Source organism: Macrobrachium nipponense, chromosome 8, assembly GCF_015104395.2.
Source record: "Macrobrachium nipponense isolate FS-2020 chromosome 8, ASM1510439v2, whole genome shotgun sequence".
NCBI lineage: Eukaryota > Metazoa > Arthropoda > Malacostraca > Decapoda > Palaemonidae > Macrobrachium > Macrobrachium nipponense.
The window spans coordinates 24,229,175-24,244,827 of record NC_087203.1 but is presented as its reverse complement, the minus strand read 5'-3'; the positions used below and the strand labels follow the sequence as shown (position 1 = coordinate 24,244,827).

The 15,653-nt window shown below is 36.8% G+C and overlaps 1 long non-coding RNA gene across 2 annotated transcripts in view; it reads left to right on the top strand.

The window, feature by feature from the left end:
- LOC135223218 (uncharacterized) overlaps positions 1-14,374 on the top strand; it is a 28,543-nt gene extending 14,169 nt beyond the window's left edge. The window contains exons 2-5 of one of the 2 annotated variants that reach the window (XR_010316426.1): positions 10,638-10,706; positions 10,838-10,947; positions 11,679-11,834; positions 13,939-14,374. This is a non-coding gene — a long non-coding RNA (uncharacterized LOC135223218). Of the gene's footprint in view, positions 1-10,637; positions 10,707-10,833; positions 10,948-11,678; positions 11,835-13,938 lie in introns of both variants that reach the window. The other variant, XR_010316425.1, reaches the window with a different exon arrangement.
- The last annotated feature ends 1,279 nt before the right edge of the window (positions 14,375-15,653 follow it).

Sequence of the window (15,653 nt, the reverse complement as noted above, 5' to 3'; positions counted from 1 at the left end):
TACATTCTGCTAGCCGTGTTCAGCGTGACGGCCATATTGGTTATCGCCGTCAACATCTTTGCTTGGCGTAGGCTGAGGCGTAAACAGAAGGATCTCCAAGGGAACGTACTGGCCCGTCTGGATGACGTACCCGTTAAACTCAAGTCGTTTGCGTTTAGGGCCGCCTGAACCTGGCCACTTCAGTTCGTGCCTAGGGAATTGTCTGGAATTGTGTTGTGTGTGAAAAGCGGTCCGTATGCTGGCAATAATGTAGGACAAGAATGACTCACGCCTTTGCATTTGAACAGTTAAAGTATCTCCAGGGCGCCTAATAAATCATTATAGCCCAATATTATACATTAATATATTCCTAAAGGTATTTTTCGGGCACCTAATAAAATATCAGCCCTATATATATTGCTTTTCTGCAGATTTCCATAGTTATACTATTATACCATTGTACAATTATATTTATCTATTACAAAGAGTGTCAAGTACTCTTTAACAATTATCCATGATCATGCTATAATCATTATTTAGTAACCATTATTCTTAATCAGGTTACCTGTTATCATATTAATCATGTATACATGTTTTGATTTTTACCATTTTATTATTTTTGGGTACATAATCATTATTATTACCAAACATGGATCTATATTTTCCATGCATTTATCTTTGTTTATGAATATGTCAACAAGGGTATGTAACAGAACCTTTTTATACATTTAATCACTTATTATGTTATCCTTAGACGTATGTTACGAGCACGCTCCTATGAACAATGTTTAAAGTAATTTTTTTTTGTTATTCAAGGCTTGAATAGGTAGCAGTCCGAGCCTAATGTAAGAATTACATATATATTAAATTTACAAGATCTGTAAATATAAACCAGTGACCTGGGGTCATGGCATTAGGAGGGTTCTACGTGACCAAAGCAGACCTAGATTACGCTATGCGCTGTCTGCAGTAGCCTGATCTAGCTCTAAGCTTTGTCAACATTTTTTATGTTTATGATAACTTTGCACAACAACTTCCATGGGAAGCGGTTGACCTGTTAACCTACGCCGGAAACTTGTAACTTCCGAGCCGGCAGACTACGTATGTGTTTTTATATGAATTGCTGAGATAGCTAATGTTCCGCTATCGACGCGATGCTTTAGAATGGCAGTTCCACGCCAACGATCAAACATATCGGTCTTCCGACCGAGCTGCATCTCCTAGTATGGAGTTACAGAATAAAGTTGTTATCTTGTCAACTTGCCTGTTTGAATCATCTCCTCTAGTCAAGAAAGAACCTCTCTACTAAGATATCCAAGGGAGATGAGAGGAACCAAAAAATACTTACGAATGACAGTCGTAAGGAGAACACAAAAAAGTCTATCGCCAAGCGATAAGACATTAGACATGCACCATGTTATAAAGGAGCTTTTGTTTTAAACACCGACTTCTTAAGTGTAATACATGTTTTTTTTTTTTTTTTTTTTTTTTGGGGGGGGGAGGTTAAATGTATTTAACCAACCATGTTGCATTATTAACCCTACATTGCGATAGGACCGAGTGGAGGTTTGGGGGGGGGGGGGGGATTCATACATTAGTTACATATATTCCTTATCCTCATTGTTATATAACCGTGTAATATTATTTCAGGCTTATACTTCTGCTTAGTTTATCATATGTGCACTGACTTGTTCTCACTTCATGATGTTGCCCTATATATCTTACAAGTTACAATTGAGGGCAGGCCCCTGAAAGTCTCCTGAGGGGTGGGACTAGAAGGTGGTTTTAGGACGTTTTGAGACCTGTCTGTCAATGACGTGAAATTGATGGCTTTAGATTTTTGCATTTTACAGACATTCCAAATTACACATGCATTTTTTCTCCCTTCTTTTTTCTATATTCACCTTTACGTACATGCCTTTCTGACTCATAACAATTTCTTGGATAAAATTTGACATATTTACTTTATTATATCTTTCTGAAGGGGGGTTACGGGACGCCCCCCCCCCACCCCCGGTCTTGTAACACATTCTACTAGTTTAGGTAAGAATCCTAACCTATATGTTACACTTCTGAGATTATTTTTCTTTAAGGGGGTTATGGGACGTGGAGCCCCCTGTCAGGTAACATTCTATTAGGTTAGGTTGGTTAGGTCACTATCCTAACCTATGTTACACTTCTAAGATTGCCTTCCTTTAGGGAGGGGAGCCCCCCAGTCAGGTAACACGTTGTACTAGGTTAGGTTAGTATCCTAACCAATATGTTACTCTTGCTTTAACTTACTTTCTTTAAGGTGGGTATGGGGGGCGGAGCACCATCGGACTGGTTACACAATTTTTACAATTGTGCTCAACATTTCTTGTTTAGTTCAATTACCCCCCGAACTGGCCACTCTGATCCTTGAAACTTGATAATATTCCATTCATTATTCACTAAAATGGCCTCTGACTTGTACTTGATAATTTATACTTAAGTACCACATGTGTAAATGCCAGATGTGTAAAACTTTATATATATATGTATATAATACATACATGTGTTTGTGTTTTTCCCCCCACAAATGTAAACATTTACCCCCACCCCATCCTCCCTACCCTGTTTCTTGCTCTCCACAACCCTCCCCCCCCCCCACAACTTCCTCCTGACAATACTTGCCGGCCCGGTGTATTTCACTTTACTCATCAGCCAAGCACGGTGGCAGAAGCATTCCCTGGCACCTCCTGCTCCTCTGTGCCCATTACCAACTCGACTCTATCCCGTACTTGTGTTAACTGTTTCCTTAGGTATAAGGACTTTTCAATCCATTACTCAGGGCAGTATGAAAGGTTGGTAATGTACTGTCAAGATAACGGGATTTTGAGAAAACAGGCCTTTTGCCCTCTTGAGTCGAGTGTAGGCTTGACCTACAAAGGAAGGTGTTTAGGTAACATTATTTTAAGGTAAGGTTCCTAATCTTTATGCACATTATTTAGTTATATCAATTGTGTTTTGGTGTTCCAAAGGTTTAGTGCTTTTGATGTTGGTGATATTTATTCGGAATTGTTATTTCCCAGCGTGGCTTTACCAACTTGTACCCGTGCCTTCCTCTCCCAGTACCCCACCCCCTACCTCCCCATAGCCGGAAATATTGCTCCCTGGTGGTTACGTATGAAACACCTACCACTAGAATTCAAATATGGTGGTTTGTTTAAGTTTTTTTGGCCCTGAACCAAAACTACGAAGATTGTTCAGTCATAGTAGAATATGGCAGTTGACGCTTTCCTATGTTATTTTACTTACTTTACAAGAGTTTAAGGTAATATTTTGGCGGTCAACTGTAACTAATCTGTTATTAACCTTTGAACTCTGAACGTCGCACCCTTGTACCATCATGTAGTCTTCAAAGGTAAATTACTGTTTAATTACAGTCTACTGAATAAATATTACTTTAAATTCTTGTTTAGTAGGTAAAGTAACGTAGGAAAATGTCAACTGCCATAGTCTACTGTACCGCAGAATGTGGGCTTAAAATTAGCATTTTTTTTTAATATCCAGTGCGGCATGCTTCTGAAGTTTTACCTTTTTTGGTTCCCTGCTCTCCCTGCACGAAATAGGTAGTTTCAGGGCCTTCCATGTTCTTGGTATGTAGTACCCTTTTCTGATGGTACAATCTGGCATTTCTCTCTTCATCCAATTTCCGGTTTTTAAAAAATTGTGTAGGACAGGGTGATGAAAAAGCGAAAGTTGCTTGGTGGATTAGCAGGAAATGCTTTAGTCTTTACCTAATGCTCTCCTTCTGAATGTTTTATTTCTAAACCCATCCTGACTGTCCACCCCCAGTTGTTTTAGCAAACCTGGCAGATTTCATTTGCTTTACAAGGTGTGCCAACGCCACCTTGTTGACCAGCTGCTTCTGTATATGTACTGTATTCTTAATTCTAACCTTGGAAAAATAGTTTGGCTTATATCCAGAGCCAATTAGGATTGCATTATTGAATCTTGTCAGTCACTTTATATTTCATTTGCTAGTACATTCTGTTTCCAAGAAGCTAAATGAAATGCTGATGACACAGCAAATTCAATGCATGGAAGCAAAATTGTTCAAATGAAACTCACTCTGTTATAGTTGTCTTCCTTTGCTGTAAATTGAACTAGCTATATATATACCAGCTGAGATAGATTAAAATAATTCTTTGAAGAGGAAATCTGAAAGAATTACTCTGCCTTAACTACAGTGGACTTAGTTATGGTAATTCTAAGCCCGCATTCCGCGGTAAAGTAGTCTATGGCAGTTGATGTTTTACAATGTTATTTTACTTACTGAACAAGAATTTAAAGTAATATTTATTCGGCCGACTGTAATTAAACCATAATTTACCTTTGAAGACTACATGCGGTACAAAGGGTGCGATGTACAGTCATAAGAGTTCAGAGGCAAATAACAGATTTGTTACAGCTGACCGGCAAAATATTACCTTAAACTCTTGTAAAGTAAGTAAGATAACATAGGAAAACATCAATTGCCATAGTCTACTTCGACTGAACAATCATCGAAGTTTTGGTTCGGCGCCAAGAAACATAAACAAACCGCCATATTTGAATTCTGGTGGGGGTGTGGGATACGTAACCACCAGAGAGCCATATGTCCAGTAAAGGGAGCATGGGGAGGGGTATATACTGGGAGAGGAAGGCACAGGTACGAGTTGGTAAAGCCACACGGGGATATGATGGGAAATAACAATTCCCAATAAATATCACCAACATCAAAAGCACTAAACCTTTGGAACATCAAAACACAATTGATATAACTAAATAAAGTACATAAAGATTAGGAACCCTACTTTAAAGGGGGGGAGGATCAAGTTCAGCAGCTGCTTCGCCCCCCTGTACCCCCAACCCCCCTGAAAGAAAGGTAATCTTTGAAGTGTAACATATAGGTCATGATACTAACCTAGTAGAATGTGTTACCTGCCCCGGGGAGGGGGGGGGGGGTTGTGTGGGGCTGCCTCCATTATTGCTTTATCACTTTATTTCAGCTTGTATTTCATGTTTCAATTGTCATAAATAAGAGGAAATAACGCAATAACTACAAAACCTTCCCCCAAGTGTTTTACCTCACCCCAAACCCCGCATTCCCATTGGTCCCCACTTACCATAGGATAGAGTTCAAAGGTAAATTACAGGTTAATTACAGCTGGCCAAAAAAAATTACTTTAAATTCATGTTCAGGAGGAAAAATTCTATACAAAAGCGTCAAGTGCCACAGTCTAGTTCACCGCAGTGTACATGCTTAGATCCACCCTAGTTGTTGTTATCTATTTTTGGGTCAGGCTCATCTTCCATTCCACCACTACCAACGGGTGATGATAGTTTGGTTACTGGTCCTAGAAGAAAGCCTGAACTGCTTCATCGAGTTATTGAACTTAAGAAATCAGCTGAGGATGTTCCTCTTGCCTGATACTTGTCATCCTGAACCTAGCATGCATTCTTATAAAATTTGCACTTGGCTCAAGGTATGTTAAGAAAATTCTGGATAATCTTGACAGGTGGGGTGAAGGTCCTGACAGTTTCTTCCCTAAAAAGTTTTTAATGAGTTGTCTCCCAGGATACTAGTTTCTATAGTCTTTAGTCAATGTACTGGAGTATCTTTGTGAATTAGTGCAAGCTTAGTAATACGGTGTCTGTTCCAAAGAGCGGCGTATCTGCAGATTGCAGTAACTACATGCCCAATCTCTCTCCTCCCTGTGCTCTCCAGAGTTGCTGAATAACCTATTTTTATGCAACTTATAAATACTATGTTGAATCTAAAGAATTGCTAGCTGATAGTCAATATGCATACAGGAAGCAATTAGGTACTGCTAGCAGTGCTTTTTGACTTGGCATGCCTGTGATGATATTGTTCTCTTACCTGTTTCTATTTCTTTCTTCGTTTGCTTCTTCTTTAGGTGATTTGTTCAGGTTCTGTTTCTTTTTTTACTTTAATATTCTTCTCTATGGTTAGCTCTGGATTAGTTTGAAGTCTCTCAGGAGTGTTAAGAGAGACAAACTGCAGAGTTTTCTCGCTTTACTGATGCAAAGAAATACAAGTTACAACTTATGATTTAAAAAAATCTAAGTAATCAGGTTATGACCACTATAATGCTCTGGAAAGGTTTTTGTTCTTGTATGACGGCAGTAGGTCCTCTCTGCTCTGGTTCTGCTGCTCTGCCATCAGCTACCCCCTCGATCTTCTTGGCTCAACCCCCTAAGGTTGTATGTGTTCCAGGTCCACCCAAACGGGGTTAGGATTAGTGGAGCCGTTTCTCTCTTATCTTACCCCATCCCCTTTTTGATGGGGTTAACAGTTACTTCCTCCTCTTGAAGGTGGAGTTTGCTAAATTAACATGTTAATACCTCTTCTTGAAGGTGGAGCATCCTAATTGACGGAAGCTGAGTGAGTCAGGTGCGAGGTCACAGGTTTTAGTATTTTTATTGTGATGGAGTTTTGGCTGTTGCCGCTTGTCTGTCTTGTCAATGTCCTGTGACTAACTAGTTTGTCCTGTCTACACCTCAATGTTGAAGTCTGACTCTCACACACCTAGCCTCTCTCTTCTCTCTCTCTCCTCCCTCTCTCTCTCTCTCTTATCTCTCTCTCGCTTCCTCTCTCTCTCTCTCGTTATTTTCATTGTACTCTGATGATTCTCTCTTATGGTTTTACACTACCCTAATATTATTTCTCATAGCTATCATACATGCCGTAATGGAAGCTTGATAAGGGTTTTGAGTGCTCAGTAATTCAAATAGATTTTAGTTCTGCTTTCGATTTAGTATATCACAAGTCACTTATTTATAAACTTCAGAATCTTGGAGTGGGTGGATATGTTTTAGGATTACTTCAAGAATTCCTTACAGGTAAGCAGCAGCGAGTTGCTGTTGATGGGATCTTTAGTGAACCAAGGCCTATTGTGTCGAGAGTTCCACAGGGCAGTGTTCTTGGTACAATGTTATTTTTGCTTACTCAGGGAGTAAGCCTAAAGACTTCTTTGTTGTTGGGGGAGTAGGAAAGGTCTATGGAAGAGCCTATGTTGAGTTAAAGATAGTTCAGGAATTTTAGGATAGGATATTTTTTATTTATTTATTAGAATGAAAATGTAAAAAATATGTGCATGTTAAACAGTACAGAAAAATTATCCTGAGTATAGCATATTTATATTTTCATTGGTGAAACAAGGCTATATTTGACTAGATTTTAGCACGTTTTAATTTACATTAAAAGTTAGGAAACTTGAAGTGTGAGGGGAATATCTTCCACCCGTCCTGAGTAAGCTGGAAGTTGGATCACACCATGTTAGTGTATACCAGTGATATGGTTGTTGGCCTGGAAAAGATTGTTCAGTATGCCAATAATGCAACACTTTTGGGTTTAGTAAATTCTCCACTTATGGGAAATAAAGATACCCTCAACCTCACTTGGGACATGGAATGGTGTAGTCAGTAGGGTATGAGGCTGAACTCCAGCAAAGTGAAAATTGTATTGATTAGCAGATCTTGTACAGATTTCCCACCCCATCCTCCTCTTCAGTTGGATGGAACTTTGCTGAAGGAGTCTGAAGCTTTTATTTAAGGTGTAACTTTTGAGAAATATCTAATGAAAACTTCAGCAAATGCTGCACGAAAGTTAGGTATTGTTCTTATATATACTCCTATATTTATAACAGTGATAAATAAAATCAATACAACCTGTTTTAGGTCATTTGTACTCCCTTTACAACAAAGGTCTTTTACATTCACAATTCATCCTAGATCCCTTTATCTGTTGGAACAGCGGCACCAACTTGCAGTAAACGTGCCTCGGTATCAAACCTCTGTTCTAGAGGTCCTTTATTCCTCAGACCTTTGGACTGTGGACAAGCCTCCCAAAGGGAGTCATGCTATTAGAATTTTAGAAGTTCATCTGAAGGTGCAATACTTTTCTACCATATTACTGTTCTCCTTGCATTTTTTAATAAGATGAGTTCCTTCTGTCTGTGTTTTCCTTTACCTCTTCTTTCTTCTTAATAATGAACACCATATTCTTCGGAAATTTTAATGTCAAGTCAATGGCCCCTGTGGGCTTGTTTGCTATTAATAGGTTTAATCTTCTGAATAATAATAAACAGTAGGGTTTAGTTAAATGGGAGATGTATAGGGGTAGTAAAACAAATATACATGAAACAAGACAATTAGTCTTAAGTTTAAGGTTAATGTATATGGTGAGGAATTGACATCACATTTCTTGGCATTGAAGACAACTCAATTTTGACTATCAAAATTTTGTAAATAAAAAGTAGTGATGCTTTAGTGAGTTTTTTTTTTTTTTTTTTTTCCTCCCTGTGCGCAATGCTTTAGTTTGTCGTGATGCACTGAAGCACCACAGCTTCAGCTAGTCCAATAAATTGATTTTTGCTTGATTTCAAGTCATATATATAATAAAAAAAAGCTTATTCATCGATTTGAATACATAGGCTGTTATGCCAACCCTTGTTTTTCCTGAAATTTTTGTGGGCTAATAGTGGGCAGCACTACATACTATGTGCAAATGGATTGAGCTACAGTGGGAGCAGTATTATAAACTTTTGATGATATTGAAAGTAGTCTGTTGCAGCTATTTTTTACCAAAGTTCTTGATGTAATTTATTCTTTGATTTAAAGTTTTCAAGTGACATATCCAAACTGGATAAAACTTATGGCAAAAGCAGATAAGTTGCAGCTGTTTCAAGGTTTCTCTTAAAATTAATATTAAGAAGAGGGGGAATGGTAAGTGGGGCAAAGACACCTGCTAGGACAGGGTTCCCTACAGTTGTTTACTTGAAGATCGATATGCTAGTGTACACATACCAAGATAGTGTCCAGAGAAGTATGCCGACCTTTTGCTAGGACCACTTTCCTGCCTATGTAAAGCTTTTGTTTTTTGAGGTTCTGAGTGGGTCCATGAGGCAGGCATTTTCTAGTGTATGTACAGCCTAGTTTTCTTTCCTTGAGTCTCATATCTGTCATAATTTATGGAAGGAATTTTATTTTTAATTTTTAGTCTTTTAATATTGCCAACTTTTCATGTTTTAAGTTTTTTGGCAGTATGGATGCCAAGTACCTACTACGTAAGTCTTTCTCATCCTAGTTTAATCTTGAGTCTGTCTTATATATTTGGATTTTCATAATCTTTTATGATTGTTCGAAAAATTTTACTATACTATAATGGTAGATTATCATAAGAGGCAGTTACCAACAGTTAGAATTTCTTGGTATATGTACTGACAATTTTTACATCCTTAGGTATTACACCTATGTGTACCTGTCTTATTCTAGCTTTCTCGATTTCAACTTGTTGAATATGACACTGCACTTGACTGTCTCCGTGCATTGAAACATGACCACTTCAGCTGGTGCTATAAATTGATTAATGTAGTTTTTTTAGTACCTACTATCTTTTTTTTTTAATTTCAATTTCAGTAACCTATTGGAATATATAGGCTATTAGCTTTCATGAATTTTAAATACCATCCATACTGAGAACAAGTAATGTACATATATTGTGTAAATGCCTAGCCTTGCTGAAGGTAACCAAGCACTTCAAACAAAGGAACTAGGATAGTGTGCGTATGGAGAACATACCCAATAAATCAGTCTAGTGTGTGGGGAGAACATACCCAAGGAATTAGGATAGTGTGGGGGAGAGAACATATCCAAGGAATTTGGATTGTGTGTGTGTGTGTGGAATATATAGGCTATTAGCTTTCATGAATTTTAAATACCATCCATACTGAGAACAAGTAATGTACATATATTGTGTAAATGCCTAGCCTTGCTGAAGGTAAACAATGGAGCAGCACTTTAAACCAAAGAACTAGGATAGTGCGCATATGGAGAACATAACCCAAGAAATTAGTCTAGTGTGTGGGGAGAACATACCCAAGAAATTAGGATAGTGTGGGGAAAGAACATACCCAAGGAATTTGGATTGTGTGTGTGTGTGTGTGTGTGTGTGTGTGTGGAGAACATACTCAAAGAATTAAGATCGTGTGTTTGAAGAGCATACCCAAGGAATTAGGGTAGTGTGTGTGGAGAACATACCCAAGGAATTATTATAATGTGTGGAGAACATACCCAAGGAAGTAGCTAGATAGTGTGTGGAGAATATACGCTAGCTAGATAGTGTGTGGAGAATATACGCTAACTAGATTAGTGTGTGCATAACATACCCAAGGAACTAGGGTAATGTGTGGAGAACATGCCCAGTTTGAGAGGTGTTTGTCATGATGGAGACAATGGTTAAAATGGACAAAACTGAATGGTTTCATACTGTTAGATTCCTGGCCATTCTTTTTGTAAGTTTGTTGATATGGAATAATGATGTTTTTTTATACTCTGTAACAGATTTTATTCACTTATTTTCGAGAATTTGGAAAGTAGTGTGTTATAAAGAAAATAGCAGTTGGTGTTTAAAATTTATTTTAATGTCCATATATTTCAAAATGTCCGTTTTCATGTGGAGAGAAGCAGATTTCTATAGATTTGTGTGCCTGGTATGTAGTTATAGTATTTAAAATTGGAATTTTTTTAGTTTCGAAATTGTGACTGATGTCTGTTATAAATTTGACTTTTTTTTTTTTTTTTTTTTTTTTTTTTTTTTTTTTTTTTTTTTTTTTTTTTTTCAACTTCAGCATCACACCAGAATAATGTTAAGGACTTAATTTGATGCTTCTGCATTTGTGAGTTCATCAAGTAACAGGGTAGGTTCTGGGCTTGTTGAATGTGTTATTGTAAATTAATGGCAATATATTTCATATAAAGATGTTTCAAAGCATAACATCTTATTCTTTAACAATCTTACTAATTTTGTTACATTTTTTATTCAAGTCAGATCCTGGGTTAGAACTACAATACAGTACTAGAAGCGCCAAGAACACAACCAGAAATGTTTGTGAACTGTATCTCAAGTGCTTGGGCAACATGGCAGGTCAAGGCTTACAGGTACCACCATTTTACCAGAGGAGATAATCCCTGTCAAAAAGCTGCTCTATGTTTCCCGTTTGTCTTCGTAGTTATTAAATTTAGCTTTGTAAGGCATTGGTTTGTTTGACCACGAAAATTTTCTTTAGTGATTTTTTTAAGGACATCACAAACAATTACTGGCCAGTTCTTTCCCTAATTTTGCTCTTGATGATGCACACCTGGAGCTGAAGGTTGATTGTGAATAGGGAGATTAAGTTTGGGAGTTTCTTACCCCAGTAGTTTTAATTTTCACCTGCACCTCAATTGAATCGTTATTTGGTACAGTATTGCTATTAGATCAGTTAAAACTGTACCACGAATGTGAAAGTCTTAGATCTTCATAGTACCAGCCAAGGTTGTTTATGGAGCATCAAACTATTCCATGTGAGGAGGTAACCACTGGGGAAAGTTTCATCTCTAGTAATGCATGCTGTAGGTGTTTCCCCAAGATAATGTGATACCTCAGAGAAGAGAGAAGAGTTGATAAGGAACTGGTTCCTATTTATGAAACTTAATACATTTAAATTTGCTATTTTGGCTGTGGAAACATTTTATCACTCAATTTTATGAGCATTTAAATTGATTATATAAATGAACCAATGTAATTGGTATAGTATAGGTTTCCTATGGATACAGATAGAAATAATTAGTTTTGACTGTTGAGAGTTAATATGACAATTTTTGAAGGTAACTTCCTCCTTGCATTCTAGGGCAGTTATGGATCAGGAGATTGTACCTGTACTTGAACCAAAGATCTCTTGGAAAGTCTTCCATCTGTGAAATACCCAAGTTCCATAGAAAAACTTGTCCAAGGATGGGGTTATTTTGATGCTGTGTATGAAGAAAGACCCATTGTCATATACGAGGTATGTATTAACAGGTGACATTTTTCTTGTTTTTTAAGTTGTGTATCAATATAGTAATGAATATGGTTAGTTTTTTACATATATATAAAACAAGTATTTTGTCATGTTGGATCTGTAACTTCATTTAAAAATGCCCTCTTTTTCTGCTATGATTTCCTTATTCCTACTGATGCTAGATGATCTGTGAAGCATTTGGAAACTATTGTATTGCTCTGATATCTCAAAGGCATTTGGTAGAGTGAAACATAAGGCTTTGTTGGATAAGTTCTGCCAATGGAATTATGTACCAGCATTTAGATTTGTCCATTGTTAATGGTACCCAGCTACATTCCAGATCTCCATTTCATTCCCTTTGTTCTGATTTCACCATAACTGGGAGAGAAAAATAAATGAGTGGTCTGGTTAAACTGCTCAAAATGGTAATATTCCCTTATCTTTACCTTCAGTTACCTCTTAATATTTAGTTTGCTAGAATAATCTATTTGGAATTACTATGTAGTTTAGTTTAATTGTACCAGGTTTTTAATATGTTGACCTTATTCACCCATGTCAATACATATTTCATTTTGGGTACTTCATTTTTGTAACACATGTCTTGTTCCTTTTCAAATAGTAGCCTTATCACTCTTTGCCTTGTACGTCTAATTACGTATACCCATGAAATTGGTAATATAATCAGATTGCGTAGATTTATAGTTTATTTTTGAAATTCTGTATATTGGTTCTTGCAATTTAAAAAAAATGGTTTTGCTGGTTATTATTGTATACTTACTTAAGTGCAACAATTGTGTTTAATGGGGCTTTGGATCTTGGATTTACTAATGCTGATGGCTCAGACTTTTTCCACGAGAAAAAAAAAATAGTTTCTCAAGGTATCTTCTTGCTCCTGTTATTGTGGGTGTTGCAGGTGGTATTGAGGAGTTGATAACACTTGATATGTAAAGTACCTAAAAAATATTTAATACCATTTGTTTTGCCAGCCCAGTAAGTATGTTGAAGGTCATGGTCACTTTCGAGAGCAAATCAAGAGACCCTTTAGGGGTGTTGAGTACTGTAGGTATGCTGAACTTTGTAAACTTGAATGTTTTAATTTCATAACCAAGAGGTTTGGGTAGTATTACATAGATCTCATGGTCTAGAAACTTATGACAGGTTAGTTCCAGTTGTCAACCTGAACTACAGTGTTTTAATGGTTTAGTCTAGTCTTGTGTACTACTAGCAAGGTTGTCAGTCCTGTACTTTTTAGGGAATTGGGTAGTACAGTCACCATATACATATTTTAATTTCAGGATACTGAATACACTTTTTGTTAATAATTGACTAAGAGATGAACATTTTCTAGAGGTTAGTCTATATGTCTTTGCTCATATCAGGGCATTTATATCTAGCAGTTTTTTGTATTTGGTTCGGAAAGAAACTTAACGATTGATGCCCTTGAAATTCCCAGTGAATAGAAATTTGTCTTTTGACTGTGTTGCCCTTGAAATTTTCTAGTGAATAGAAATTTGTCTTTTTTGTAAGAGGCTTATACTTTGTAAAAACTTATACTTTGCAAGACAACTAGAGCATAAACTACAGTATGCTCAAGTACGGTCTTAAAGGGAGAAGCGGAAAGTATATTTAGTCTTGTTTTGGAGAAAGAATATCTCATTATGGTGGCCTTAACAGTTATCTACACTGCACTTTAATTTATGCATGGTCGGTGGTTTTTAGGGTTTCATCTAGATTTAAATATCAATTTTACAATGATCCAATTGTATTTTTGACATTCTCGTTTGGTATCTTAAACAGGACTTTGTCTTCCAGGGTGTACCTTTAACTATATGCTGTTTCATTAAATAACTAGAAACCCCAATTTGCTGAGAATTGAATGATTCTTTTGACCCCTCCCCCTTCCCGTTCCTTTTTTTTTAAAGCAAACTTAATATCTAATGACTAGGGCGTTGTATAAATATTTTTGTATAACTTCTCAAATTAAGTTGTGTAAAGAAGACATTTGTTGAATTTTTAAATTTTGTATTATACTTAGGCATTAATTATTTTGTCAGATAACCTAATTAATGTTTGCCTGAATTTATTCATAGTAAAACCATTTTTCTTTCAGGACTAATTTTCGGATTGGTTATAAACTCGAAGGAGGAAGAATTGGTAAATGCAAGAAACTGAAGTAAAATGTAAAATGAGTAATTAATTGCACCTAAATTTTGGAAGATTGTCATTGTTGTCGTGCCTTCAGAGAGAAATGGCTAACTATAAGTCAGAGTTGGGGTCTTCTCCAGTATGTGGCTCTGTTTTGTACATGAATGGAGAGTGGTTGTCATGCTTTAACCGCAAGAAATGAACAATTGTCTAATGCATATGGTGGTACTGCTGCATATGAAGGTAGTTACTCTCCAATTCCGGATCAGTACTTTAAAGCTGAAGCACATTAAATGGTACTCTGTGCCACAGCATCAATAATGATAACCTAAATATGGTAATTTCTCAAATATTTTTATATACAGTTTTCTAACCTGGTGAATAAAGAGCTAGTCATATTCTGTTTTGCTTTATCTTTTAATAATTTTTTTTAGCACTAAGCATTGATTGTACATTCTCTCATTGGATGTTGCATTTTAATTTCTCTTCCATTTTTTTTTTCATGGTATCTTCTGTATACATGCTCAGATACTGGTATTTATTAACAGTATCCTTTGGTAACACTGATTACTCCCCTATAAATATTTATTTATTCTAGTGCCGAGCATGCAATGCAGCAGTTAAACACTCGCCCACAACCCCTCTGGATAAAACCTAAAATTAAAAATATTTAATTTCAGGTTTAGAAGGGGTTGTGAGGGGGTGTTTAACCACTGCAGTGCAGGCTCGGCAGTAGGGTAATAGTTTATAGGTGGAGTAATGTGTGACAAAGGGTAAGGTTAAAAAATACCAGCATCTGAGCATGTATATAGGAGGATACCATAGATAAACAGTGGTGGCAGATGATTTCGTCGAAGGAGTCCTAAATAAGTACAGTACATATTTTTCCACCTCTTCTTTACTGTACAGTGTAAGCTGCCTGGTCATGCCAATTTGCCGGAGACTGTTTGACGCACTTCATTCCTTGATAGCTTGCACATGTTGACTTTGCTTCGCCTTTTATAAATTCTGAATTCTTCAGACCTGAAATATTTAAAACTAGGGTAAATAAGTGAACTGAAAAATCTTCAAGACTCCGTACTGAACAAAATTTTACCAATAAAATTTCGGTAATTACAATGAGGTTGTGTGCTCATGAAATACAGCACCAGAATAGCTGTATAAGAAGCATACACAATAGTGGTAGAAAACTTACCAAAATCATCAACTCTGATTAGTCAAGAAATGGAGAAAAGCCAACAGATATTTTGGCCCCAACGATGTTTATCTATGTGGGCAACTGTCTCCCGTCTCGCGTACCTGTGATTTTAGGATTAGCCAGCTTTCAACTATATAGTAATACACTAATTATGATTGACATAGGGACTAAACAGTCAAAGCAAACAATTGGATACAGACAAGAGAGTACACATAGAAGTCAAATGTAGTTAAAATTAACTCCTCCCTGTAAGGTTAAGGTACCAACTATAAGCCTTAGTGTTAAATTCTTGGTTTGATTGACACGTATTATCTCTGCATTACTAATTTCTAAGTGTAACGCCAGTATTCCTGGACTACTGTATCTGGCCAATTGCCTGTTAGTGATCAACTGCCGTTTTCATACGTGCAAAGATAAATTGTCATTACAATTTTAAAACAACATTGCAGGATAGTCAAGAACAGACAAAATGGCTCCAAGTC